Genomic DNA, 12,831 nt, shown 5'->3' on the forward strand with positions numbered 1-12,831 from the left:
ATTTTGCGCCCCTAGTTTCAAAATCAATTCGGCGCCCCTATATCAAACTCCGATTCGGTGCCCCCCCCCAGGTTGAAGATCGATTCCGCACCCCTAGGAAGAAAAATCAATTTGGCGCCCACCTTGTTCGAACATTTTGCGCCCCCTACATGTAGTTCAAACAGTGCTTTGATGCCCCCTCCCCCTAGTTTGAACATCAATTTGGAGCCCCTAGTTCGAACATCTTTTTCGGCGCCCCCTCCCCTCCCGTTCGAAATCATTTTTGCGCTCCCTAGTTCAAACATTAATTCGGCGCCCGCTATATCAGTCGACCCCCCCCCCTCGGTTGAAGGTCAATTCGGTGCCCCTACATGTATGTCGAATTTCGATTTGGCGCCCCTTGTTCGAACATCAATTCGGCGCCCCCTAGGTCGAACGTAAATTTGGCGCCCCCTCTACCAAACTCCAATCCGGCGCACCTACGTAGAATATCAAATCGACGTCCAGGTAAACATCAAATGGGCGCTTTCCCTCTCCCTCTCTTTACCCTCCTCTTTCTTTTCCCAGCTCCTTCCCCCGTTTTTGTTCTTTCTCTTTCTCTTTCTTTTTTCCCCTTTCCTTTTTCCTGTCCTTCTTTTTTTTGTCTCTTTCTCCACCTCTCTCCCTCTCTCTTTTTCTTCTCGTCCTTCCCTTTTTGATCTCTCTTTTTTTCTCTCTTCCTTTCCCCTTCATCCTCCCTTGTTTTTGAGCGAGGAAGGGGCAGGCCCCTCGGCCCCCCAATGATCCGCGCCTGGTTTTAATGGCTGACCAAATAGATGAAGCCCATTCCACTGCACCCTTAACAAATAATAAAACTTTCATCTTACCGTAGCAAATCACTCCTGCTGCATCATAGAAACGGTGATAATCCAATACATGACAACCGGAAAGGCTCTCTGCTCCTAGAGAAAATAAGAAAATTATTAAAGGCTACAGCGTCATATATACATATATATATATATATATATATGTATATATATATATATATATATATATATATATATATATATATATATATATATATATATATACACATGTGCATATATGTATGTATATATATATATATACAGTGCGTCCCAGAAAAAACGAAACCGAGATTAAACGATGATTTATCATAACTTATTCACAAATACAGTAGACATATGACCTACCATTTTAAAGCTTGGAATCTCTTCTTTCAGCTGATATCACTTAGATTATTCCTCTATCCTGCATTAGTGAGCAAAAACAATTTGAAGAAAGGATACCAAAAACTCATTTGGCGGGGGTATCTGAATTTCAAAAAGAAAATCACATGCCTAAAAAGTTCAATATCTGCTCTTTTATTTGATACCTTAATCACAAAAAAATGGTCAAGAAGTAAAAAAGTTATGGTCCCTCAAAACAATGCTTGTATTTCCATAATTTCATTAAATAACGTGTTTTCACCGGTTTCCCAAAGAAGCTATCGCATGGTTAACAAAAGACTTAATGCATGGCTGATCGTCAACAAAACGGAGCGTCGAGTGAGTTTGAACGCTAGCCTGTAAAACCTCTACATTTTCTGTAATTGAGGTATCAAATTAAAGAGCAGATATTGAACTTTTTTAAAATGTGGTTTTCTTTTTGAAACCCAGATACAGCCCGCCAAATGACTTTTTGGTATCCCCTCTTTAAATTGTTTTTGCTCGCTCATGGGAAATAATCTAAGTATTTCCAAAAAAAAAGAGGAGATTCTGAGCTTTAAAATGGTAGGTCATTTGTCTATTGTATTTATGATTAAGTTATGATAAATCATCGATAAATCTCGGTTTCGTTTTTTGTGGGACGCACTGTATATATAAATATATAATTGTGAGAAGCAGGGACCCATACATCGCGAGGGTGCTTTGTAGTATATATTTGAGAGGATGCTATAAATACAGCGAAAATAAGCAATGAGGCTTAGTCGGGGTTCAGTTCATCAAGTTTAATCACAAAGCTTTCGGCCATAATTGGGCCTTCTTCGGGTATCTGAAGTACAAGAGAAACAATGTACCATATATATATATATATATATATACGTAATTATATATTAATATACACATCTGTATATATATATATATATATATATATATATACAATGGTAAGCTACGCCTACCATTGTTCTCTGCATTCATTTCTTTCACAACATATTTAAATACAAAGAGTTGCCAAAGCTGTTGTACATGTATAATGTCTCACATTTGTATAATTTGTCCCATACATGTATTGTATCTAAGCAATAGCTTTGATACAGCTGAGGCATGGCGGCTTGTCATTGTTCAATACTCACCTACACCCGACAAAGGAAAGTTAATTGGTGGTGTCGAAAATCTGTTTATCTGACGGTCAATCGGATCGGGGTCGCCCTAGCCACTAACCCGTCTCTGTGGTCTAGTGGTTAAGGCACCGGCGTTCAAAGCTGGGGGCCCGGGTTCGATTCCCGGCAGAGACATTTTTTCGGCATCACCAATTTTTCCAAACGGTAGATAGCTCTGGGGAACCTTGATTTTAGCTACGCCTACCATTGTTCTCTTCATCCATTTCTTTACAATTTATATATATATATATATATATATATAAACTTCTCTTTAAGAATGTCGAATAATCCGTACCTCTGATTGGTCGAAACTGAGGTCATGTAATCCACCATGCCTGCAAAACAACAAACTAAGGTGGTAACCAATGGCAACAGGCATAGTTAACAAGATTTCTGCCCGTTGCCCCCTGACCCGCCCCTTAACGACGGGCATGGCAAAATTTGGCTGAGATCTCCATTTGATTGCGTGCAAAATGTTGTTTCCTGCGGTGATTGCGGATACCATAAATATCCGCGCGATTTTTAATCGAAAGTTTTAGACGATTCGCGCATTTACGCGCTTATTGCGCAAGTGCGCGCAACGGATATTAAACAAATATATCAGGCTTTGAGAAAGTATAGTGGAATTATTTATCCGAGGTTGGTCTGGCAATCACTATTTAGTAATTTTGCCAGTCCAACCAAGGATTAATAATTCCCACTATGCTTTCGAATGAAACGCCTGGTATATTTGTTTTATATCCTACGTTTTATAATTTACAACCAAAATCTATGTGTTGAGCTTGCAAAGTCCGGTTACTCGAGTTTAATTACCTACTTTTCTCCGAGCCACCGCGCTCAGCGGAACGCAGATTAGTGCCTGCGCCGACGCATCTCTGGACTTGCCGGTGCGCCCGAGAGTTTAGCTAGATATACAGTTTTGCGAAATAATGACGTCAGACCTCGATATATCCAAAAATATATCGAGGTCTGACGTCACGCAACATCATAGTTGAAATATATTAGGTCACATGATGCTACTTGAACCAATCACTATACAGGATTTACTCTACGTAGGATGTAATATGACATATCGATGGAACATGCCGATCGTTGAGATTTGCTTGTTCATTCCTATTTTAAAAATATGGCATTAATGAAAAGAAGACTAACTTATTAAGGACATAACGGATGTCAATATTCAAGTCTTGTTGCAGTTGACAGTTGTTTATTCAGAATCAAATGCATGCTCGCAAAAGCCAAGGTGGGACGGTCATTTATGCACTTCCTAACTTACCGTATACCCAGTTGTTTGGTGTCCGGACAGGTTGTGTATCCGGACAGTCGATTTTAAACAGCCAATTGAAAAAGTTCACAATTCAAATATCTGTAAATGTTTTAGCACAAAATGTTAGACAATATTATAGAGAACAAATATTGATGATGATTAGCACTAATCAATGCACAGTTTCTGTTTAATCCAAAGACAAAAAAGAAGGCTTCATTTTTGTTACGTGTCCAGACACCCAACCCCCATCCTACGGTATAGCCAGGTACCGTATGACAAGCTAGGTCGGGGCGTAATAAGGTCTAAAACTCTAATAAAAGTAATGACAATGTTGTCGTTAGATCTATTAGGCCTACGTTAGCTCAGGAGTAAGAGTAGACTCTAGTCTAGATCTAACTAAGTTAGACCTAATGATTAGGCTTACTGTAGAATCTAGATCTATTTCAGATCCTAATTTGGTTCCTGAAATATTAACATTAAGTAACAACAAGTTGGGCCTAACGTTAGCCTGGGCTAGGGCTTAATTTTTTTAGTTTTAGGCTTAAGCCTTAACTTGTTTAAGATCTAGCCTAGACCTAGACTAGATCTAATGTTTAATTCGGTTCATAAAATATATATGGACTGCTTCTATATATTCGAGACATGGTTGTTTCTTTCGGCTCGCGGGTGCTGCACCGGCCAGACCATGCCCTCGGGAAAAGCCCTCCCGAGGGCATAGTCGCGTTGCAGTCCCCTTGAGCCTTTAGAAAAACAATGCCTCTTAAAGCAGTCCATATATCTATAATATATATTTATATATATACATATTTTATGTGCTTGTGTGTGTATGTGAGGGAGAGAGAGGGGGGATGTGGGTGTGTTAGGGTGCGCACGCAAGTGTATATTTTACAAGTGTATGTTGAAAAAAGTACATGCCCATTTGCTGATAATAATGACAAAAAGCAATGCTATAGGTATACATGGACTGACAAGAACAGGAAGACTGGTAACAGACTTACCACTATTACAAGTCATCCTCCACATGATAGGATAATCTGGCACAGGTGTGCTCCCAAAATTCAAACCTTCGTTAGGGTTATTGACAGCTGGGTACCCGAGCTCTCTGCAAACAAGTGATGCTTCATGGTATTCAAAGGACCGAGAACGAACTGGATACCATTCATCAGAAAACCGAGATGCAATTAATTCTACTCGTCCCTCGCTTGGTCTATCTCCATCCACCAGGGTAACATCTGTAAAAGGGGACGATTGAAACTGTCAAGGTTAAATCTATGAAATTTTCTATTTCAGAGCTTTTTTCTAGAGACTGGGTGAAAGTCTAGGCGAAGCGCTTACGTCCCGGGGGGCACTCAGTATTTAATGCATAGTGGGTATGTGCCGCGGAGGGGACCCCCATTTTTACACTAAAGTTTCCGTTCCAAGGCATAGCATTTTCGTCTTATTGAGAAAAAGAACAAAGAAAGCCGCTCCAAAGCATAGCATTTTCTTCTAATCGAGAAAAAAGAAGAAAGAAATCCGCTCCAAAGCTTCGCATATATTTCGTTACGCAGTTCCGGTCACATTGATCTGCTACAAGGAGCTGCAATTGTGGTGAAAAGCGGCCGCAGAGCACTGTCCGACCATCGCCTCTGCGCGAGCGCACCCGGCGGAGGCCGGGCTAGCTGCATCATGCACGCACGCCCGTTCCATAGGGAATGTATACGCACTCACACGCTGGTGATCCATTCCAAGGACCCCCGTTTTCACAAACATTTGTAGTTCCGAAGCCCGTTCCGAGGACCCTCCTTTTTACAATAAGCCCGCTCCAAGGCCCCCGTTTTTTGTCTCGCCCGCGGCACACCCTACCACTTTTTGGTCGAATGCCCCCCCCCCCCCCAGGGGCTTACGTATATGCAAAATAATTCTAAAAACTTTTGTTGCGCAAATTAACGACGCCCTAACATCCCTCTTCATGTACGTAGTATACGTGTACTGTATTAAATTGGTCATTACTTTCTTTGATTTGAAGGGACCAAGACATGATTCGTCAATTTCGACTTAATATTCATTTTACATGTTCTAGCAGACATAAATGGATATTGCATGTTCTGTGACATCGACAAATGATGGTTTTCACATGATTTTATGTTGCTATGTCAGGTAAGAGTTTTGGTTTCTTTGAAGCATTTTAACCTACATACGTGGTAAGTCTAAATCATTTTCTACCGGAAAACGAAAATTATTTATAAGTATTTAAAGTAATGACGGAAATCTATATTTATTTATTTATTAAACAATATTTCAATTAGGTGTCCTCTCAGCAAAAGCTGGTATCAAAAGGAGAAAGGCATGCAAAATTGGAGTCATCAAAATATTTATAACACATGATCACCATTGACATTTTAAGATTTGCTAGACATTATATATGATTTGAGTTCTTTCTTAAAACTAGAGAGGGTGGATAGGGTTTTTGTCTCGCCTGCATAGCAGAGCGAGACTATAGGCGCCGCTTTTCCGACGGCGGCGGCGGCGTCAACATCAAATCTTAACCTAAGGTTAAGTTTTTGAAAGGACATCATAACTTAGAAAGTATATGGACCTAAGCCATGAAACTTGGCCATAAGGATAATCAAGTATTACTAGACATCCTACCTGAGTTTCAGGTCACATGATCAAGGTCAAAGGTCATTTAGGGTCAATGAACTTAGACCATGTTGGGATAATTATTTTCAAAATCTTAACCGAAGGTTAAGTTTTTGAAATGACATCATAACTTAGAAAGTATATGAACCTAGTTCATGAAAATTGAGCATAGGGTTAATCAAGTATTAGTGAGCATCCTGCTCGAGTTTCAGGTCACGTGATTAAGGTCAAAGGTCATTAAGGGTCAATGAACTTTGGTCAAGTTGGGGGTATTTGTTGAATTACTATCATAACTTTGAAAATTTATGGATCTAGTTCATGAAACTTAGGCATAAGGTTAATCAAGTATGAGTGAAAATCCTGCCTGAGTTTCAGGTCACATGACCAAGGTCAAAGGACATTTAGGGTCAATGAACTTTGGCCAAGTTGGGGGTATTTGTTGAATTACCCTCATAACTTTGAAAATTTATGGATCTAGTTCATGAAACTTGGACATTAGGTTAATCAAGTACCACTAAATATCCTGTGTGAGTTTCAGGTCACATGACCATGGTCAATGGTCATTTAAGGTCAATGAACTTTGGCCGTGTTGGGGGTATTTGTTAAATTACCATCCTAACTCTGAAAGTTTATGGATCTAGTTCATAAAACTTGGACATAAGAGTAATCAAGTATCACTGAACATCCTGTACGAGTTTCAGGTCACATGACCATGGTCAAATGTCATTAAAGGTCAATGAACTTTGGCCATGTTGGGGGTATTTGTTGAATTACCATCCTAACTCTGAAAGTTTATACACTGTAGATCTAGTTCATAAAACTTGGGATATAAGAGTAATCAAGTATCACTGAACATCCCCTGTGAGTTTCAGGTCACACAACCAAGGTCAAAGGTCAGTTAAGGTCAATAAACTTAGGCCATGTTGGGATAATTGTTGAATTGCCATCATAACTTTGAAAGTTTATGGATAGAGTGAATGAAATGTGGACATGGGTGTAGTTGACAAGTCTTAAGTCACCGTTCAAATGTCATTTATGGTCAATGAACGTGGTATTATGTCATTATATGAATGGTGTTTTTGTGAATGATTATTTTATTGTAGTTTTCAAAGTTAGCACTGCTGCTATATTAAATCGCGTAATGCAGGCGAGACTGCCAGAGGCGTTCCACTTGTTTTTAATGAAGGGGAAAGGCATAGTCAATTTGACTTTGGATTAAACAGTTATAAATTAGTTTTGCCGTGGTAACGTCATTAAACAGATTAGCCCTTTTCAGTATGGCGAGAGCAGCACATACTTTTTTACTAACGTGTCCTACATGATCATGCCAAAGAAGTTTATCGTATATTGTGACACCTAAACACTTTAATAGTAGAGTGGACCTTCTTTTTACTTTACCATCAAACGTAATATAAATATCTGAATCTGATTTATTATAATTGTTCATTGTTTGTATTGACCCCAGTATCATCATATTTGGCTTTTCAACATTGAAGATTGACTTATTTAATTTTAACCATTGGTTTAGGGCATTTACATTTTCTTGTAAAGCCAATTTCATACTATCTTGATAAAAATAATGTTCTGTCGTCGGCATACACTTTAACTTGACCATTCTTTATCACATTAGGCAAGTCGTTAATTAGGACTGGAAAGAGTAGCTGCTATACTCTTTCTAGTCCTAATTAACGACGGCGGACCTAGTACATGTAGTATGGATCCTTGTGGTACTCCGATAGACACACGTTCTTTTCCAGAAATACATTTGTTATATTGAATACATTGCGATCTCAAGTTTAGATACGAGTTAAACCATCTTAGTGTTTTATCGGAACAGCCAATACACTGGAGTTTAAAGAGCAGTACATTCGTGTTAACAGAGTCAAACGCACGTCTAAGATCGATAAAAACAGCGCACACAAGCTGACCATTGCATTGCTTTAGACAAGTGATCCGTCAATGAGCACTTTTAGAAATGCACGTCGACATAGACGACTGACACGAGATGACGTCATTTCTTCCATATGCCTCAGGTCCTCACACACGTCCACTATCAGAATCGAGAACCTCGCAACATCCATTTTGCGGTTCTCCAAAATCATAGTCGACGTGTACGTGAGTGGCGCCATTTTACCGTTCAAGCCCAGCATGAAGATCAACCTTTCCCTTTTAAAACACAGTTTTCAGTGACTTTTCACAAAATTAATGTAAGTTGTACGATGCATTATGTTTATCATATTTAAAATTGCTTTCTGATCTCCAAAATATATATCGATATATATCCTAACTCGAGTAAAAAGGAATCAAAGCAAGTGAAAGGGTAAGTTGCACCTTCGCATCACCCTATACCGGGTCGCCAGGCGATGGTACGCCAGATCTTCCGGGTCGGGCAGCGTGTCATGACCCGCTGGTTATCGCGCTCTTTCACGTGGACGTATGTACACGTACAAGTCGAGTGAAATCTAAAGTATTTGTATATGTAGTGAACAAGGGCAGATGACGACGTTGACTCGAACGATCAGACGACTGTTAACAGACGACTGCTACGTCGTTCTCGTTCACTGCTCCTAAAAGTCTCTAATGAAGCTAAAGCGGCTGCGGTTGAGTGACCCGGTCGGAAACCAAATTGTACTTTACTCCAGATTGACTTTTTGGTGAGGTAATCGTAGAATTGTTGATGGGCAAGTCTTTCAATTATTTTGCTTATCGTGGGGAGAATTAAAATTGGGCGGTAGTTACTTAGATTTGAAGTGTCACCTTTTTTATAAATGGGTAATACTTTTGCTCATTTCCATTCATCAGGGTAGACGCCCTCCAAAAAAGGATTGATTGGTGAAATTCGTAATATAAGGTAGAAAATTTTGAATTGACATCTTTAACGGTTTCGCACCGATGCCATCCAAACCGCACGCTTTAGATTCTTTCGACAAATTGAAAACCTTCTTTACCATGTCTTCATTTACGGGTGAGAAATTAAACGTATCTTCTGGCGGTATTGAATTACACGCAACCGCGAAGCCAGGATTTCATTTTGGAGGGGGGCGGTAAATGCACGCGAAGCGTGCCAACACTTACAGAGTGCGCGAAGCGCGTTCCCTAGGGGGTGGGTGCAGGGAGCTCTCGCGCGAAGCGCAAAGCTTTTGATGTTTCATGAATTAAAATGAAAAGGAGCCGTCTCTCTTGTCTCTAGTACCTATATCAGCTCCAATTCAGTTGACTATATTGTGATTTTGAACCTTGTTTTCAAAAGTGATTGTGAACGCACAAAAAGGAATACAATGGAGGAAATTAAAATCATAATAACCCCGCGCGAAGCGTGGAAGCTAAAGCGTTTAATCAATTTTTTTTTGCCATGAAAAGGGTCCCGAGAAAAGGGTATTCTCAAAGATATATTGAATACTTCCCTTGGAAAGATCAGATTTGATTACAAACAATTTAGCGACAGTGCATATCTTTAACTCACAAAACAGAGAAGAAGTATATATATGCCGGGAGGAAGATATTCCTCCCCGCGCAGAGCAATAAAACTCTGAAATTTCAAAGGGCGGACGTTTCATCAAATGCAGATATCTCTAATACCCCATCGGCTCTAATTCAACTGATTTCCTAAGATTACTGAACTTCATTACAAGGAAAATAGTGCGCAAAAAGTTGAAACTTCTGTGATTTATTGAAATTATATAAAAAAGGATGCCTAATTTCTTTGACTTATCCTGAAGCGCTTCATTTTGAATTATAAAGAAACCTAAGTGTCATTCAAAATTTCAAACTGAGGGCGCAAAACAAGACAGGATATGAATGTGCAGGGAAATGACATGAAGATTAATGTAGAATGTGATAAAAAATATTGTACTTTTTTATTTAATACGACACGAATTTTATACATTTCTCTTTTTAAATTAGGAACCTGTTTGCCCCAAAATTATGGTTGTTTAGTAATGAGCTGAAAAGCGGGAGAAGTTGACTTTATGGAGGTGACGGCAGAAATTGATATAAAGATTTTACCCGCCCGGAGCCGACCCGACCAGAAGTTGCGCGATCAATTAAAAAAAAAGATAACTATACTTCAGCCTAACCTTACTCTAATTCCAGGCCCTAATGTATACATTTGAACTTTAACTGGCAAGAAACACATATAGCTGAGATGGAAAAGCAGGGTTAGAGAAAGGATGGGGGAAACAATGGAGAACTTCAATATTGTCATATATAACCGCGCGCAGCGCGGGAGCAAAATTCATATATAAATTTAGAGCAAGAGTGAAGGAGTTTCTCTTTTGAGAAAAAAATAAAGAATGAAAAGAAAAAAACCCGACAAAGCTACCTTTCTTCCCTTTCCTCCCTTCCCTTTTCCTTTTCTCCTCTCTTTTTTCCCTTCTTTTTTCTTTTTGGGGACGTTTTGGGGGGCGACGGCCCCCCCCCCCCTGGCTACGCGCCTGATTACACGCTATGTTATCATTCCGGTTGTTACAATGCATATCCCTACTAGTAATATTTATATTAGTAAAATAATCGTTAAAAGCACAAGCAATTTCCATTTCATGTTCAACCATCTCGTCTTCTATATTAAACTGGTTAGGTAATTTCTGTTGACTTTTTGGAATTAGATTTCTTAGATATGTCCACATATATGAAGTAACCGTAGCGACTGTGATCAATTGCATGTAGAAGCTCGTTTGGTGTTGAATTCTATAAAATGATTATCTTAAGATTTCCGACGTTTTATCTACACTACGCCTATTTGATGGGTTGTTTAAAAAAATATCTGAACATTGTTGCATGTCTAGTAATTATTCGTCCATTTATAAATGATAAATGCAAGTAATTTCTGATGTACATCTAAGATTTAGCGTATTTTTGAAAGGCTTTGATTTTATATGAATTTTTGCCATTTAGACGTGGCTATTTTTCGTTACGACAAAACTTACTTGTTATTTGGCAGAATGATGTACTGACACCCAGAGTAAGGAAGTAAAATACCGTGATCGCTAAAATGGACATCAATTCCATATCTCAGCCGCAAATAGTCGATATCACAATTATATTTAATAAATTAAAAAAAATCCTATCGACATTGACAAGTTTTATAACATCCACTTTATTTCAGATGAGTCCACTTCTTTTTTGTTCTGCTCCACGTTCTGAATATAGGTGCATTATCTTTGCAATCGCATTTCTCTTCTCGTGTAGTTAAACACCACTTCGGCATGTACACGTTCACCGTACTATCATAACCGTACTAAGTCGGGGGGAAATACTAGCACTTCCTCAAATTCTCGTAGAAGCCACAAAGCTAATAAGCTAGTTATCGACGCGTTATCTCGCAAATATATATATATATATATATATATATATATATATATATATATATATATATATATATATATGTGTGTGTGTGTGTGTGTGTGTGTGTGAGGGTGTGTGTGTGTGTGTGTATATATTTCAGTGATTTTTTTTTTTGTTTACTTAATTGAATTTAGTTATTGTAAATTATATTACTTGAGTAAAATGGATGCAATGAAAATAAGTCAATTTATGTAAAACTGCCAAACGTATAAATACTTGAAAAAAATAAGGAATTTTTTGCCTGTATTTTATTGAGTAATTTCATTTTTTTAACAGTGCATTGTACGGGCTAATACATATCCTTCTAAATTGGAAGTACTCTATTTATTACAGAAGAGATTTGTAAGAATAGCATCCTCATCTACATATCTTGCACATACAAAACCTCTAAGGACTTGGTTATATTGAACATTTTTTTTTAAATTGAATAATTACTGTAATGCTGTATTTATCTTTAAACATAGGTTAGGTATACTTCCTCATAATGTATGTAACAGGTTACAATTAAATTGTACAGTGCATAGTTATAATACCAGAAACAGATTCAGCAAAACAGATTCAAAGTTCCATCAGTACGGAACTCTCTGCCATTACGCAAACTTATTAAAGAGTATGAATTCATTTTAAGGCTAACTTTTTGCATGGACTCAAAAGTGTAAACAGTGATGTTAATTTACATTCCGCAGAGATGTCTAGGATTGTGCGGAGTTTTTTTCATGTTTTGTGCATTTTCTTATGCTTTTTGCATATGTTATGTGGGTTTGTTGTTTTTTGCTGGTTTTAATGCCATCAAATTATTGTGATGTTTAGTTTCTCCTCAACTTCTTTTCCGTTCTGATTTATTAAATGTTGTGGATTGTAGAGGTTGTCATGACAAATCCCTTTATGGTTTTTATACAGCAGCCATTTTCCATTTTAATCATTTAATTTTATCATCATTGCATTATAGTTTTTTGACGACCGCATTTTCTAACCGATTATGTAACTTGTTTATTTTGAATGAAATAAAAATCATATTGAATTGCATCATATTGATCTGAATGAAAATAAAAATGACAAGAAAAAAGGGAGGGGAAAATCGGATATTTACATGCATTTTTTCTGGTTTTGTTTTTGTTCTTAAAAAATACAAGAGTTGTATAGCAGATTGCTCCCAGAAAGAGATCCATCGGTAACTTTAACAGTCTAGCTTTAAAAAATTACGACTCATACCCCAAGTTATAATACACGGAGGAGCACAGCACTGTTAAAAAAAACCCTG

The 12,831-nt window shown here is 38.1% G+C and overlaps 1 long non-coding RNA gene across 1 annotated transcript; it reads right to left on the bottom strand.

The window, feature by feature from the left end:
- Window positions 1-642: 642 nt before the first annotated feature.
- Window positions 643-11,466, bottom strand: LOC135157149 (uncharacterized). Its single transcript, XR_010296179.1, has 3 exons — window positions 11,153-11,466; window positions 4,604-4,837; window positions 643-920 (listed from the first exon to the last, which is right to left on the bottom strand). It is a non-coding gene; the product is annotated as an uncharacterized LOC135157149 (long non-coding RNA).
- Window positions 11,467-12,831: the final 1,365 nt, after the last annotated feature.

Source organism: Lytechinus pictus, chromosome 17 (genome assembly GCF_037042905.1).
Source record: "Lytechinus pictus isolate F3 Inbred chromosome 17, Lp3.0, whole genome shotgun sequence".
Lineage (NCBI taxonomy): Eukaryota > Metazoa > Echinodermata > Echinoidea > Temnopleuroida > Toxopneustidae > Lytechinus > Lytechinus pictus.